General features: G+C 32.9%; 1 non-coding gene across 1 annotated transcript; it reads left to right on the forward strand.

Moving 5' to 3' along the window:
- The first annotated feature begins 13,721 nt into the window (after positions 1 to 13,721).
- On the forward strand, positions 13,722 to 13,794 carry TRNAK-CUU (transfer RNA lysine (anticodon CUU)). The gene has a single exon. It is a non-coding gene; the product is annotated as a tRNA-Lys (tRNA).
- Positions 13,795 to 14,028: the final 234 nt, after the last annotated feature.

Genomic DNA, 14,028 nt, shown 5'->3' on the forward strand with positions numbered 1-14,028 from the left:
CAGCTGTGAAAAACTTTGTTCGCGTATAAATGTTAATCCCAAATAAAACGATTATTCTTAGTGCAAAAATTCGTAACTCAGCTTATTTGTTTTTTGACAAGTACGAATAAAACGTTAATAACATATTTTAATAATATTTATATCATATTGCAAGTTAATTAGCTTCATCTATAGATTTTCTGGCACAGTAGTCATGTTCGTTTCCAGTGGAAATGAAAATAATGTAAACTCGGCCATCAAAGAGCTAAGCTCTTGAATACCGCATTTACAATAAATGCATAATTGAAAGGTATTCGCGGGCCGCATAAAATTGCTTCTGGAGCCGCCAGTCTGAGACTATTGCTTTATCTCACAGCTTCGTATGCTACTGGTGAATTCATGAAACTTACGAGTCTTTCAACAAACATCTTTTAAGAGATCTCGGTGTAATTGCTTTTAATAATTATTTCCGCAACTCGAAACGCCAGTCCGTTCCATAATTTGCGGGCAAATAATGAATCTCCACTGGGAAGAGACATGTGTTTCTGATTTGGTTTGCCGTAACAAATAGTGAATGCAGCCGTCGCCGCTCATGAATAGAGTCAACAATCTGCGCGTGCTGCGAGATTTGTCCTTTGAAGACATCAATGTTTATATTTCTGGAATGATTAAACTGGGCAAAGTTGTGTCGTCTTCCATTCACAGTACTTCAGCTTAAGTCTATGTAATGATTTGAAGCAAATGTATGCATATTACTGAGTACAGATTTAATCTTTCATATATGAAGCATATATATATATAATCAATATACAATATTAAATAATTAAATCAAAATTCAGTGTTTTATAATCCATATCAAAATTAGAACAAAAACAAAATAACTCAAATTAGTCACAAAATAAAAATCATATAATGAAAGGTATAGCCAAACATTGTTTGGTCTTTATCAAGAAGCAAACGAAACATTTTTGGCAGAACCACGTTTACGAAATATATCTGGATAATTATCAATTCATAGAAAAAATTAAAAGAAGTGCCTACCAAAAAGCAAATTAAATTAAAATAAGACAGGAAGGGAACGTAGCCAAATTAAAATGAAGAATTAAAAGAACTGTTGCTAAATTAAAGTTAGTAGTTTACTTTCTTATTTTATCACTCACACACACACACACATATATATATGTATACATATAGATAGATTCAAAATAAAGTAATTAAAAAGTAATTAAAAGTAAATTAAAAAGCCTATGACTTGCGCTAAAGCTGCAAAGTAGTAAACCAATAATCCATAATAATTTATAAAAAGAAAACGTTCCATATACACCATCTCCAAGAAACACAAATAGAAATTAAAAACCATGAATGCAAAACATTTTTTACTAGAATTTAAATTAGTATTTTAAATAGCAATTTCAATCTCCTTGTATAAAACTCTGCTAAGAAAAATCTTTAATCGTAAAAATACCAAAACCAAAAGTAAATTGTAAGTATTGAAAAAGTAGCTATTGTTATTAATCGCAGATTAATCGACTTATCAAGGGGATAAACCAATCTACCATCAATTAAAAAAAAACTAAATTAATAGAGAGTGTTTCATCTTACTTCCATGTAAGCTTCAAATTATTTGCTAAATCCAAACCATAAGTCAATATTACTCGTAATACTCAATCCAAAAAGCCATTAGTCAGTATAAGCCAAAAGAATCCCGTTAAACAAAAAGCAAATAACCCTAAAATTAAAGTTTCTCATGAAGAAGACAATTAATCTGAACGAGATGCTTACTTTAGAAGACATATCCCCTACACTTTCATTTTCAAGCTCAAAAACACCAGTAAACATATTAGAATATTTAAAATTAATTGAAAATCAAAAGAAGATCGGAAATTTTACAATCTTAAAATTAAAGCTTAAAACAATTAGTTCATTAGAAATTTAAAGATCAAACTATCTCTAGTTTGATCTTTAAATATTAGTTAAATTTAGTTAGATATAAGTTAAAATTAACAAACGTGTCTTCAAAATTTTGATACCAAATGGCTGTAAATTTTTAAGTGTTAAAAGTGATGCAAGTAAAAGGGTTGTCGATATACTTCTACAGTACTTCTAAAGTGCGGAAACCAGTTATTCTGCCGTTTAACTAGGATGATCCGTTAAAGTGCGAAAAATTGTTTTATTTCTGGAATTTCCTAGATAATCTGTACGTTACTTAAAGGGAAATCGTTCAAGGGAAAAGGCCCACCAGGGGCCGAGTGGTAAAGTCGCTGAACACTGGTAGTTCGGTCCAAGGTTCGAATCCCGCGAACGGGCTGGCTGCATGGGTGTTTTCGTGGTTTTCCCCATGTGTAACGTGTATACGAGCCAGTTTCCCTTAGAAAGTCCTCCACGAAGGCATCCCTCCCCTTAGGCAGATAGCCCTAGTGTGCTTTGCCATAATTAAATACACACGTTCAAGGGAAAATAAGATATTTGCTATAATAACAGCAACGTTTCTGTGCGCTTAAAACAAGCGACGCATTTTTAAATTGTTGATCGGGAAGGGTTTCAGAAAATGTTAACTGCAAATCTAAATGTCAAGATCCATAACAAGATATGTTCCCTTCGCAAAGTTTTACTATAAATATAGATTTATTAATACTGATCACTGTGTCTATGGGGACATTCGGTCTCCAGATCATTAGATCTCTTAACTAAAAGATACGATATTAAATTTCTTGCAACTAATATCATTCCTTTCAGAAGATTCCTTATTAAGCAAAGATATCTTGTTCTTAAGATTTGTAAAATTATGAATCTGTTTGCTACACCGGGAAAAGACGTTTGCCGTACCTCTTTAAATATGAATATAAATAGTAGCAAATGTGCTTATTTAATTTCAGTATAGTATTTATAAACTCACAATCAGTAACTTTATTTAACAAGCGTATGGTGTTGGAGGCTTACTTAAGACGTAGTGATTATTTCTGTGAAAGATTTCCAAAATGTTTGATAGAATTTTTGGACTCCGTGAATGCTGGACTTTTTTAGCTTTATTTTTAATTGGATTGCGTTTTAGTTTTAGTTTTTAATTCCTCGTTCATGTAAATAAGTTTCAAAATTTATATTTTAAAATTATGTGTTCTGATATGAAAAATGTAATATAATGTGAGTATTATTATTAAAGTAAATCTAGTTAGTGATTAATGTATGAAAATGCCTGTTAATCACCAATAAAGACAAGGCATCAATGGTTTTTATCAATGAATTATACCAAAATAAAGACTTTGTATAGTCTTTCGTACAGAGGAATGCGAGGTTGAACATAAATGGGTAAAGGTATCCGTAATCCGTAAAATCCGTAAAGGTCTTTTCCCTTACGGATGGAATGCGGATCCTAACATCCTGAACAGGGATGATTTTAAGAGTTATTAGTGTTTTCAAATTAACTTGCAGAAATTCTTTAAAAAAAAAAGAATGAAAAATGGTAAAACATTCTCAATCGCAGATATACATATAGTTCAAGTTTCGGCAACCTTATATGGCTGAGGTTGAAAACTAACCAAAATCCGTGTTTAAAAAGACATTTCGTGTTACGTTTATTTTCATTTTAGTCTTTCTTGGTGAACAATTAAATTAATTTTTTTGACAAAATAACTGCAAAACATGTTAAACTTTAAACATAAAAATTAAAATTTTAATACTAATTATGATAAAAACAGACATAACTGAATGAACGTTTTCTTTTCGATATCAGTGAGTCCCTGATACTGAACTTGTGACGTTAGTTTAGTCAAGTCTAGCTTATTCAGCCAGGACGTCTTATGGACGAATTCGAACATCTGAAGTTTAGGTAGTAAGCCTGCTCCTGTAATTACTTAATAAACTTCATGTGTGAAAATATTTGCTCGCATTTCCACGTTGAACCAAATACGGACAAAATGGGAAAGATATTTCTTTGGAATTATGGATTATCCATCGGAGTTGCCAAACTTATTGATTTCTGTTTGAAATTGCGTTATAATTTTTATTGCTAAAAAATGCAAATACCTTCTCATTACTCCAACTTTATAATTAAAAACACATTCTATTGGTATTATTTATTTTCTATTTATTTTTTATGTATTCTATAATGTCTCGTTTCAGATTTATATTGTACTAGAGGAAGTACCCGATGCGAGTTACGTTAGATTGAGCGTAATGTATGTAACAACGAAGAGAACGATACACCGCTGTAATCCTTCTCTAATAACGATGCAAAAAATACGATTCAGAGTCATACATTTTTCAGCCCGATGCGATGTGGAACCCTCATAAAAAATTTTGATATAAAAATAACTCTCTCTTATTATATCAGCAACAATGGCACGCAGTTTTTAATGATTTCCGTCTTTCTAATCAAATGGTCGTAAAAGGTCAAGTTCCATCCAATATTTCACCTATGTTCAATTTTAGTCGATTAAATGTGACAAAGCATTAATCATAATTGGTCAGAAATCAGTAATGCGAACAAACAAACAAGCACACAAACAGGGCATTCTTCTTTATATATGTAGATTTTGTAAAACTTACAAATTTTTGATCAACGAACTCTATGATTTGAAAGCTAGTAATAGCAACGCTTTTCGAATTAAAGCATTTTAATCTCCAACGCGAGAGACTGTTACCATTCGGAAAATGAGTGCGAAAATTAGTGTTTTCAGAGTTTTTAATTAATATCTCGGCTGATTAAGATGTGAATCGTACGAAGATGGGAATAGTCGAAATGGCTTCCCACAAATTTTTGGAATTGGGAATAATGTACTTAATGTTTGGCAATGCTATTTTTTTTTTTTTTTTTTTTTTTTTTTTTTCATTGTAAAAGTTAGGAATTTTTTCTTAACAAACTCTACGATTTGAAAGCGTAGTGACAACACTTCTGAAAATAGGATTAGGATTATTCAATTATGGCAAAGCACACGAGGGCTATCTGCCTAAAGGGAGGGATGCCTTCGTGGAGGACTTTCTAAGAGAAACTGGCTCGTATACACGTTACACATGGGGAAAACTACGAAAACGCCCATGCAGCCAGCCCGTTTGCGGGATTCGAACCTCGGACCGAACTACCAGTGTTCAGCGTCTTTACCGCTCGGCCGCTGGTGGGCCATTTCTGGAAATAAAGCAGATTCGTATCTCCAGGGTGAGAAACTGTTGCCACTCGGAAAAATGAGGGAGGAAATTAGAGTTTTTAGAGTTTTTAATTAATATATCTAATTTTATTTTTTCATTTTTATTTATTTATTTATTTTGAAAAAAGTGAACGTGGACGTTTCTTAGGACCCAGAAAAGGATTGTAGAAAGTTTAGTGACGATATCTGTAATAGTGACTGAGTTAATCACGAACAAACACGCAGATATTCTTCTTTATATATATTGGTCATTTACTTTTATACAGGGTGTTTATAAAGTCCTGGACCCATTTTGATGCTTAATAACTCCTAAAATAATAAAGATAGCTTAAAATTAATAACATAAATGATTAGATAGATTCAAAAAGTTTCATGACCCTTGTCAATGAGTTTCGACGTGTGCCCCCTTCGTCGCACGGAGAATATCAATTCGATATTCAATTTCCCGCCAGGTACCGGCAAGCATGTCGGCATCCACAGAGGCTACTGCGGTTGTAATTCTGGCTTTTAGGTCATCAATGTTTGACACTCTCCTCCTGTAAACGTTGTCCTTTACAAATCCTCAAAGGAAAAAATCCAGCAACGTTATATCAGGTAATCTGGGTGGCCAAGGAATTGGACCTCCTCGCCCAATCCATCTTCCTGTAAAATGGTCATTCAAAGAACTACAAACGATGGTACGCCAGTGAGGTGGTGCACCATCTTGTTGCAAAAAGACATGGTGGCTGAAAAGTAAACATAACATTGCAATAGTTGCCAGAAACAAAAGAGAGAAAAATCCAATTAATAAGTAGATGATATTTAGAAAAGTACAGATATTTAGACTGAAAAATGAAATTATCTGAAATGAACCACACGTGCAGACGACATTTACAAAAGTAAAGATATTCAAACCTGAAAAGGAAAATATATATGTTATTCCATCAATAAATACCATAAGTTTATTTATATCTTCATTATTTTATGAGTTATTAAACATCAAAATGGGTCCGGGACTTTATAAACACCCTGTATATTATACTTTATTTTTGGTACTCAGTTAGATCACTTGAAACTATGAAATGGTTCACAGGCTGCCTTTAGAACTGATATAGTTCGTTATATCCGATAGTTATACCTTTGGAAGTTCGCTAAAGAGGTATAAAATAACATTAAGTGGATAAGAAACTGGATGGGATCAGGAGTTTCGTTCGTTGTATCCGGGAGTTGGTTATAACAGGTTTCGACTGTTTTTATTATGACCTTTTCTGTTTGGATAGCGTTTTTAATTTTCTTTCAGAATGAATTCGGCTTACCATTAAAATAATTCCAACCCTCTCTTATCTCCCGAGCTGATTTTATAAGTTTCCCTTTCATTCGAGTTTTATTTCGTCAGTTATATTTATAAGTTTCCATTTCATTTCATATATGTCAAAAATGTGACAAAAATTTCTAAGGAACATATTTGTCCTGGAAAAAAGATAAATTCGATATCTTTTACAGAACCAGAATATGTGACAGATTTCTCTCGGAAGTAAGAAAACGCAGTGATATGAATGAACGGAGCTGAAAAATGCATCAAAGTGAGAAAAAATCGGATTCCTTTCCCCTTAGAGGATGGAATGATGAAAGAAAACTGGAAAAATGTTTAGAGGAAAAACACTGCTCCGCTCCCTACTTTATCATACTTGGAGGGAAAACATTTCTGTGTATAGTAGAATGAAAAATCTGATATAGACACCACTTGTCATCCTTACCGGTTGTTAAATTATACGCATTTTCTGCTGCACTTCATTTAAACTTATTTCCTCTAATTATTCTAATTTAATTAACCCCGATGCAAGTTCAGAATGACACCCGAAGTTGCAAATTTTAAAGTTAACTATCCCGTCAATTTTTGTCGTATGGGAGTTACACTTCTTGCTCCCCCCCCCCAAATAACAAATATAAAACTTTCCCAAACATGCGTACAAGAACCAAGAGACCGAGTTAAAAGTTAGATTTTATTATTTGTCCAGTTTCCGAAATTAGTATCTTACTTCATTTTAATTTGACATCGCCAAAATATTCGTCATTTAAAACAAAATTTTGATCGAAAGCATATGAATGCGACCAACGACTGCGAAAATAGAGCCCGGGTAAAAGGGGTGGGTAATATGTGTAAGATACAAAAATGTGTAACATATAAGTTATATTTTAAATTAGCAATAGACCCTTAGTGCTTTATTTAGTATTTAACCTTTCTGTTCTAAAAATAGTAATCTTTTTCTGCACTACGTCATTTCGAGATAAAAAACTTTAATAATAAAAAGGCAAAGTTTTTAGTTGGAAAACTGAACATTGATATCATGAACTGAAAAGGCTGAAACAAAGGGGGGATCTGAAAGGCTTCAGATTTTATATTACGCCCAAACGGAGGTTTTCATCATTTACAGACACATAAACGTATGGAGAGGATTTGTGCTAAATATAGTTAAAAACCTCAAATATTTTTTTATTTAAAAATATTTTATTTCTGACAACTCTCTCTCTGCTCGCTTTCAAATGGTTGAGTTTTTTAATCAAGAACTCTCTAAAGTTTTACAAAATATGAAATAGGCAATAAAAAAATTGCAAATTCCAGCTTCCAAGTACCCATGTTCGGGTGGAGGATTATATTACTCAAAGTCTGATGACTCTAAATACCTTTGTTTTTTCTCACAATACGAGAACATACTCATTCACGCAGATTTATTCTTTAACTATAAAAGAGGATGATAATATTTGGTAGCAACAATTTGAAAAGTGATGCATCGCATTTAAGTGATTCAACACAAAATGCCGTTACGAGACTAATATAAAAATGTATGCCAACGTTTGAGGCTGTATGAGGAATTCTAAATGTATACTGCTAAGCTGCTTTTAAAATCTTTGTAAATTTGTTATTGAACTGTATATGGCGTTAAGTGCGAAGAAATTTATTTCTAATAATAAATGGGTTAGTAGGAGTGAGTGTAACAGAAGACTTGTAGACTGCGAGGTCAGCGACTGAGCAAAAAACCTTAACGACCGCAAAATTCTAAAACCTTCAAAATAAACTCGGTCTCGTCTATAATAAGAAGATAATGCCGTCAGCTAAGATAACACCACGAGTTAATCAACAGTTCCTCTCAACACACCAAAAAAAAAGTAATGAAGTTTGCTCTTATTTCTTAACAAAAATATAATTATAACAGAACCTGCACTTGTCAGCTGATTCTGACACCGTTTATCAACAGTAGTTGATTGATCACAATATTTTTTTTGCCGTATATAATGATGCATGAAGAAACATTACCTCCGTGATTTTGCAAATAATATCTGCAGGTGGCTTATTATTGCTCAAATTATTATGAAAAATTTATTTTGAAAAGTATTTTGAATCCTTTTATGCGACAAAAAATGCGCTTTTCTTTCATATACGTTTCTCATTTTATCCAGTTAGATTAAGTCGAGTCTTTTTCTGAAGAACATTTTCTTCAGAAATGCGACCGATTCTTTTCCGCGTCAACGGAAGAAGAATGTCTTCGATTGGAAGAAAAAAGTAAATATTTATTCTAAACCTTAGCTTTTTTATGGAAGAAAATGATTCTTCAATTCGGAAGCAAAGCGATAAATCTTTCCGATACTTGATGTATTTTATGAAATGGCATATCCTATCTAATAAATTCTTCCAAAGTTACTTTAATTCTTTTACTATTTGCTAAAATGTTTTCGGTATTTTCTGGACATTCATTGGGCAGGACCAATTCATTGTTCACGCTTTCCAATGTATCTCATTATTTGGTTTCTTGTGATGTGATGAAGGTAAATAAATGACATCGTTTTGAAAAGCTGATATTTACGATCCCCATCAATAACAATGTAAAGTTTGGAATCATTCAGTACATAATTCGGTAAATAACAAGCGACAACAACGATGTTCTATAACATTAGTTTTAATTAACTGAGCACAATAGTTTTAATTGTCCAAGTGCGTTAAAAGTTTTATTACATTAGGCGTGGCTCAATGTAATCGCACTGAAGTTATTACGAGCATTATTAATTACTATCATTTAGTTAACATTATCAATGTAGCTTGTCCGCGACTATATTGATAACGTTAACTAAATGATAATATCCAACGATGAGAAACAAAATAGCCTTTAAAACAACCATCAAATTTAACTAATTTAATATATGAGTAGAAACGTATAAGTAGGCAGTTTCACAGTATTTTCAATTGGGAAAATACAAAAGTTTGATTTTGAACTGCTCGTAATAACTTCAGTGCAAAATTTCATTTATGAACGGTTTGGGATGACAACGGGAGCTAATGGAGCAACTCCGTGTAATGACTGGTAGCAGACTAGTTTGCGTTTCAGTTAAGTTGCATATTACTTTCTGCATATAGATATAAAAATACAATTTTTCATAAATCAGGGAGAAGCTCTATTAACAATGCAATAACGACCACTGACAATAAATATTGAACGCATAAGAAAGACAAGTGTTGCGCTCGTTATGTGAGGATTTTGCTAGAGCCAAGAGTCTTAATGGAGAGTTTCAGAGCTTTCTAGTACGTATCTTGCTCTGTCCGGAATAGTTTGCAGACTGAATTTTAATCACGTCCTCCTAAATTTTCATTGTATTTTAAGTCCTCTGATTCGTTATAGTTGAAGGCGATATCAGAGGAGCTGCAGAATCATTGGTCCATCAGCCACCTGAAATTGAAAGGCCTTGATGATAGACACAGTACTTAACTCTGTTGACACTAGTCGTAAGTGACCACCCAAGTGATCAGGGACTCATTTTCTGATTCGCTTCATATGTACATTTCAGAACTTAGACTCCTCTAAATATGTATATAGTTCTTCTGATATATGTTTTTGCATCTTATCTCATAATTATTTGGCTTCTTTTTACCGCGTGACAACTGGTCACACCCCTTCTCCATTTGCCCATGTTGTCCTCCGAGTCACAGCTTCATTATTCATTTCACCGGCAGCGTCAATGCGGCAACTAAATAATTGCAACCGGAAAAAACATATGAAACGCATGTTACTCGAGGCATAAAAGGAACTAGGAACCTTACCGAACACGTATTGCTCCTGCGGTGTCACAGCCTGTCGTCTCACACCTTGTAACAGCTCAGAGACTCGGACTAGAAACAGGAGACCGCTTATATGAATTTCTTGTCTTTGTGTGGTCCATCGCAGGTTGATAACATTTCTGGAAATTATTTGACCGATGCTATATTCCTAATCTTAACACTCTTAGGTCATCCCTCATTGGAAGAGAATATACCAGTGTAAAATTAAGCAAAATACCAGCCCCAGTTTCACAAAAAATGTTTTTAGATAATTTTTATTTCAAGGGGAAAAAATCAGCTGAATTTTCATTTAATTTGAAGAAGATGGACATTTGTCTGACTGTTCTCAAAATTGCTAGAATAATTAAAAATCTACTTGAAAATATTTGATCGATTTTATAACTTAATTTAAGTAAATTAATTATTGTAGACACAATCGTACTCAGCATACGGTATGCTATAGCCAAGTTCCTCGTTTAGCTGCAAGAATTTTTGTTTGCATATGGCATTGTTTGCAATATAACTCGGGACAGATAGTCACAACTGCTCGCACTGCACTTCTTTACCTCTTTCGACGCTGTACTACGATTGCCCTTGAGCGTCAGTACGCCTCTTGCTACTGTTCAATAAACAACTTGCGTTATAACTCTGAATTCTCAAGTGACTTTGTGTTTTTTTCCTGTGTTGTTTTCCTAAATTCATTAACAATGAGTTTTGGGAAAGTTGATGAGAAGCAACGAAGAAAATTGTTAGGATCATCGGTGGAGCTCGCAAAAGATATTGTTCAAAAATATGAAATGGCATGTCTAGTTGGGACTTAGCATGCTGTATGCCGAGTACGAAGGTGTCTACAGTTGCGAAAGCAAAGACGCTCTTGAAATCGGCTAATGTTGCAAAGGGGCTGAAATCGAATATCAAAGAAAAATTAGAAGTTAGAGCATGTTGAAAAATTGCTTTTCTGATCTGGATAGCAGAAGAACATTAATGTATGTAATGTGCAATACTTCATTTATAAACAGTATATACACCGATTTTTAGAACGATTTCGGGGTCGTTTAATCAATGTTTAAAATGTAAAGTGTATTGTTTTAATATTCAACCTGATAGACATTTTCTGGGCAATATGTCTGCTTCGGAATTTCCATGATAGATTTCGTAAAATTTCTGGGGATATTGATTTCCATTTCTCTTCCACTACTACTCAAAATCCATCAATCGTTGAGGGTTAGAACTCTTTTCAAGAGCTTAAAGGCATAATAGTCCTTAAGACAAACGTCAGGCGATTTTGCAAGAAATATTTTGAAAAGGTACATATGCAATACTGTATCAGTCTTCATTTTTATTTCAAAGAATGTACTGATGCTTTTCGAAGTATAACTTGTTGCTTTGTCCCGATGAAATTTCACTCTTTGGAAGTCACCGGGATAACGAAATGGAATTTCTTTTGCAAATATCGGAGGCAAAACTTTCTCTTGATAATACGTTCAGTTTATATTAAAATTTTTACCACTTTTCTGATTTTTACTTTTCCATTGTAAGAGACTCCTCTAACAATCATAAACCTCTTATTGAAATTTTCTTTGGCCTCAATGAATCAGGTTTGTACATTTTCCTCTCTTCGTTTTCGATAATAAATAGACCTTTTTATTTTTTTTCCTTGCAACCGTTTAAGTACATCCATGCTTCATCGAAGTATACAATGTATTTCGGATTTATTTGCTACTAAATAGTTTAAGGGGATCTAAAAACTGTTTTGCGTTGAGTCACATGCCTCAGCAAAAGCTGGTGAACATTATGTTTTAGATCTTTTTATCTGTAAATCTTGGTTGAGCATTTTATTTATTATTGCTACAGATGTATTTAAAGACTTTGTAATTTATTTCTGCTTCAGCGGATATTTTTCTTGCTAAGAACGATTTAAATTTAGAAACTGTACTTTCGGGTATTCGTTTGGAGTCTTCTTTCCATTTAAAAGTAAGGAATGATGGTTTTTCCCTTTTCGATTAGTAATGTTGTTCCTTTTGCGCTTACACATTTTAATGCCATACTTTTCACAACATTTCTGAATTATGGAATGTAAATATTTCTCTTCGGAAAGCGCAAAATCCTATCCTTTAATCACATCTTGTTCATACGCCATATTTTGAAAGAAGAATAAATTTAAAAGTAGCAGACGAAATTCACATTTCAAATAACAAACTGTTAACAGATATATTTTTCCAAAATAGGTGTTATTTTTAATCCTTAACAATTTTTTTTATAAAAATGTGTAAACACTTCCTGTATTTTTGTTTTAGTATTGAATACGTTATAATAATAACAATAAAATATTTTTACAAGAATAGATTAATTATTTTAATTATGTTTCTTATTGTAATCATTCGTTTCCTATGCATATTATAGTATGTGTATGGTAAAGGATTTGGAACGGATTTAATGATGTATACTAAGGCAATACTGAATACTGCATTTTTTAAAATTAAGCATTTTCCATCTTGACTTAAACGAGACAATGCAAAACTGGTAATTCTAAAGAACTCTAATTTCAAGATTAATCAGTTTAAACACGAAGGAAAAAAAATTAAGGAAAGAAACTTAATTTAAGAAATTGCATTTTCTAAAGAATAAGAAATCTAAACTGTTTAAATCTGAATATATACCTTGGATCTCTACTATGATAAAAACTTGGAATCGTTCATGCTTGAAGATTCTTCTGTGCATTTTATACTTCCAGTAAGGAACTTCTTTTTGTTTCTTGCAGTTTTTATTTTAACTTGTTGCCAACAAAGAAATAAAAATTCACTGTAGTGAAAAGAAATAAACGCTACTTTTATTTTGTGGAATACAAAAACATGTTGTCCTGAAACTTTCTTTACATCATTGTTTTGAATAAATACGCTTATAGAATCTCCCTAATACTGCAGGCCGAGATCACGCTTAATTAAATTTGGTAAGTATTTGAGCAAATTACACGCAAAACTCTTCGCATAAAAATAAAGAAATGTTTATGGATTATGCCTAATTTCTATGCGCGAAAACATTTTCTCCACGTGCGTTCTTTTTCTTCTCGCCCTACGCTTCTACTACTATGCGCTTCTACTACTACTGCGCTAGGCATATTGAGTGAATTTTAAAAATGGCAGTTGCATCAAAACATTAATAGTCTCTCTTCCATAAGTTGGTTTTTATCTGATTACTTCATGTAATGAAATCCAGACTATATCTCCATACTGTATTTTCTCTTAAGAAATAGTGATGAAAGTTTTAGGATGCTGCTGCTGCATTTATTAAATGGAGATATCTTAGTTCTGTTAAAACGGGTTTAAATTAATGTATAATCTTCCAGTTTTTCTTAACGCAACAAAACTCGCATAGCTAATTTCAATTAGTAACTAACTGACCTTCACATCGGACTGTTTCTTAAATACCAAAATGTAATAAATACACTGGTATAACGTCAATTATCCGTTCCAGAACTTTGGCATGGACCTATACCTAACGTTATTAAAGTATTTCTCCCGCCTTCTTAGCATGCCTTCGTGGTGTAATGGTCAGCACGCTCGGCGCTTATTCGAGAGGTCCGAGGTTCGAGTCCCGGCGAGGGCACTGCACATTTTTCATATCTCTTGCTTCGAAATAACCTAATGTCTCTACAGCGTATACCATATTGGACGTATATCAAACGAACTTTTGCAACAAGAAAAAAGAGAAAAATAAATATTCTGTTCTTATAAAAATATCCTATTGGTATCGTAACAACGTTTAAAACAAAAATACAAATGCCGTAGGTTAAACATATATATGTATTGTACAAAAATGAAGTATCGCACATGATACTTT

This window comes from Stegodyphus dumicola, chromosome 1 (assembly GCF_044657685.1).
Source record: "Stegodyphus dumicola isolate Sdum_Otavi_A_Nest chromosome 1, ASM4465768v1".
NCBI classification, from domain to species: Eukaryota; Metazoa; Arthropoda; class Arachnida; order Araneae; family Eresidae; genus Stegodyphus; species Stegodyphus dumicola.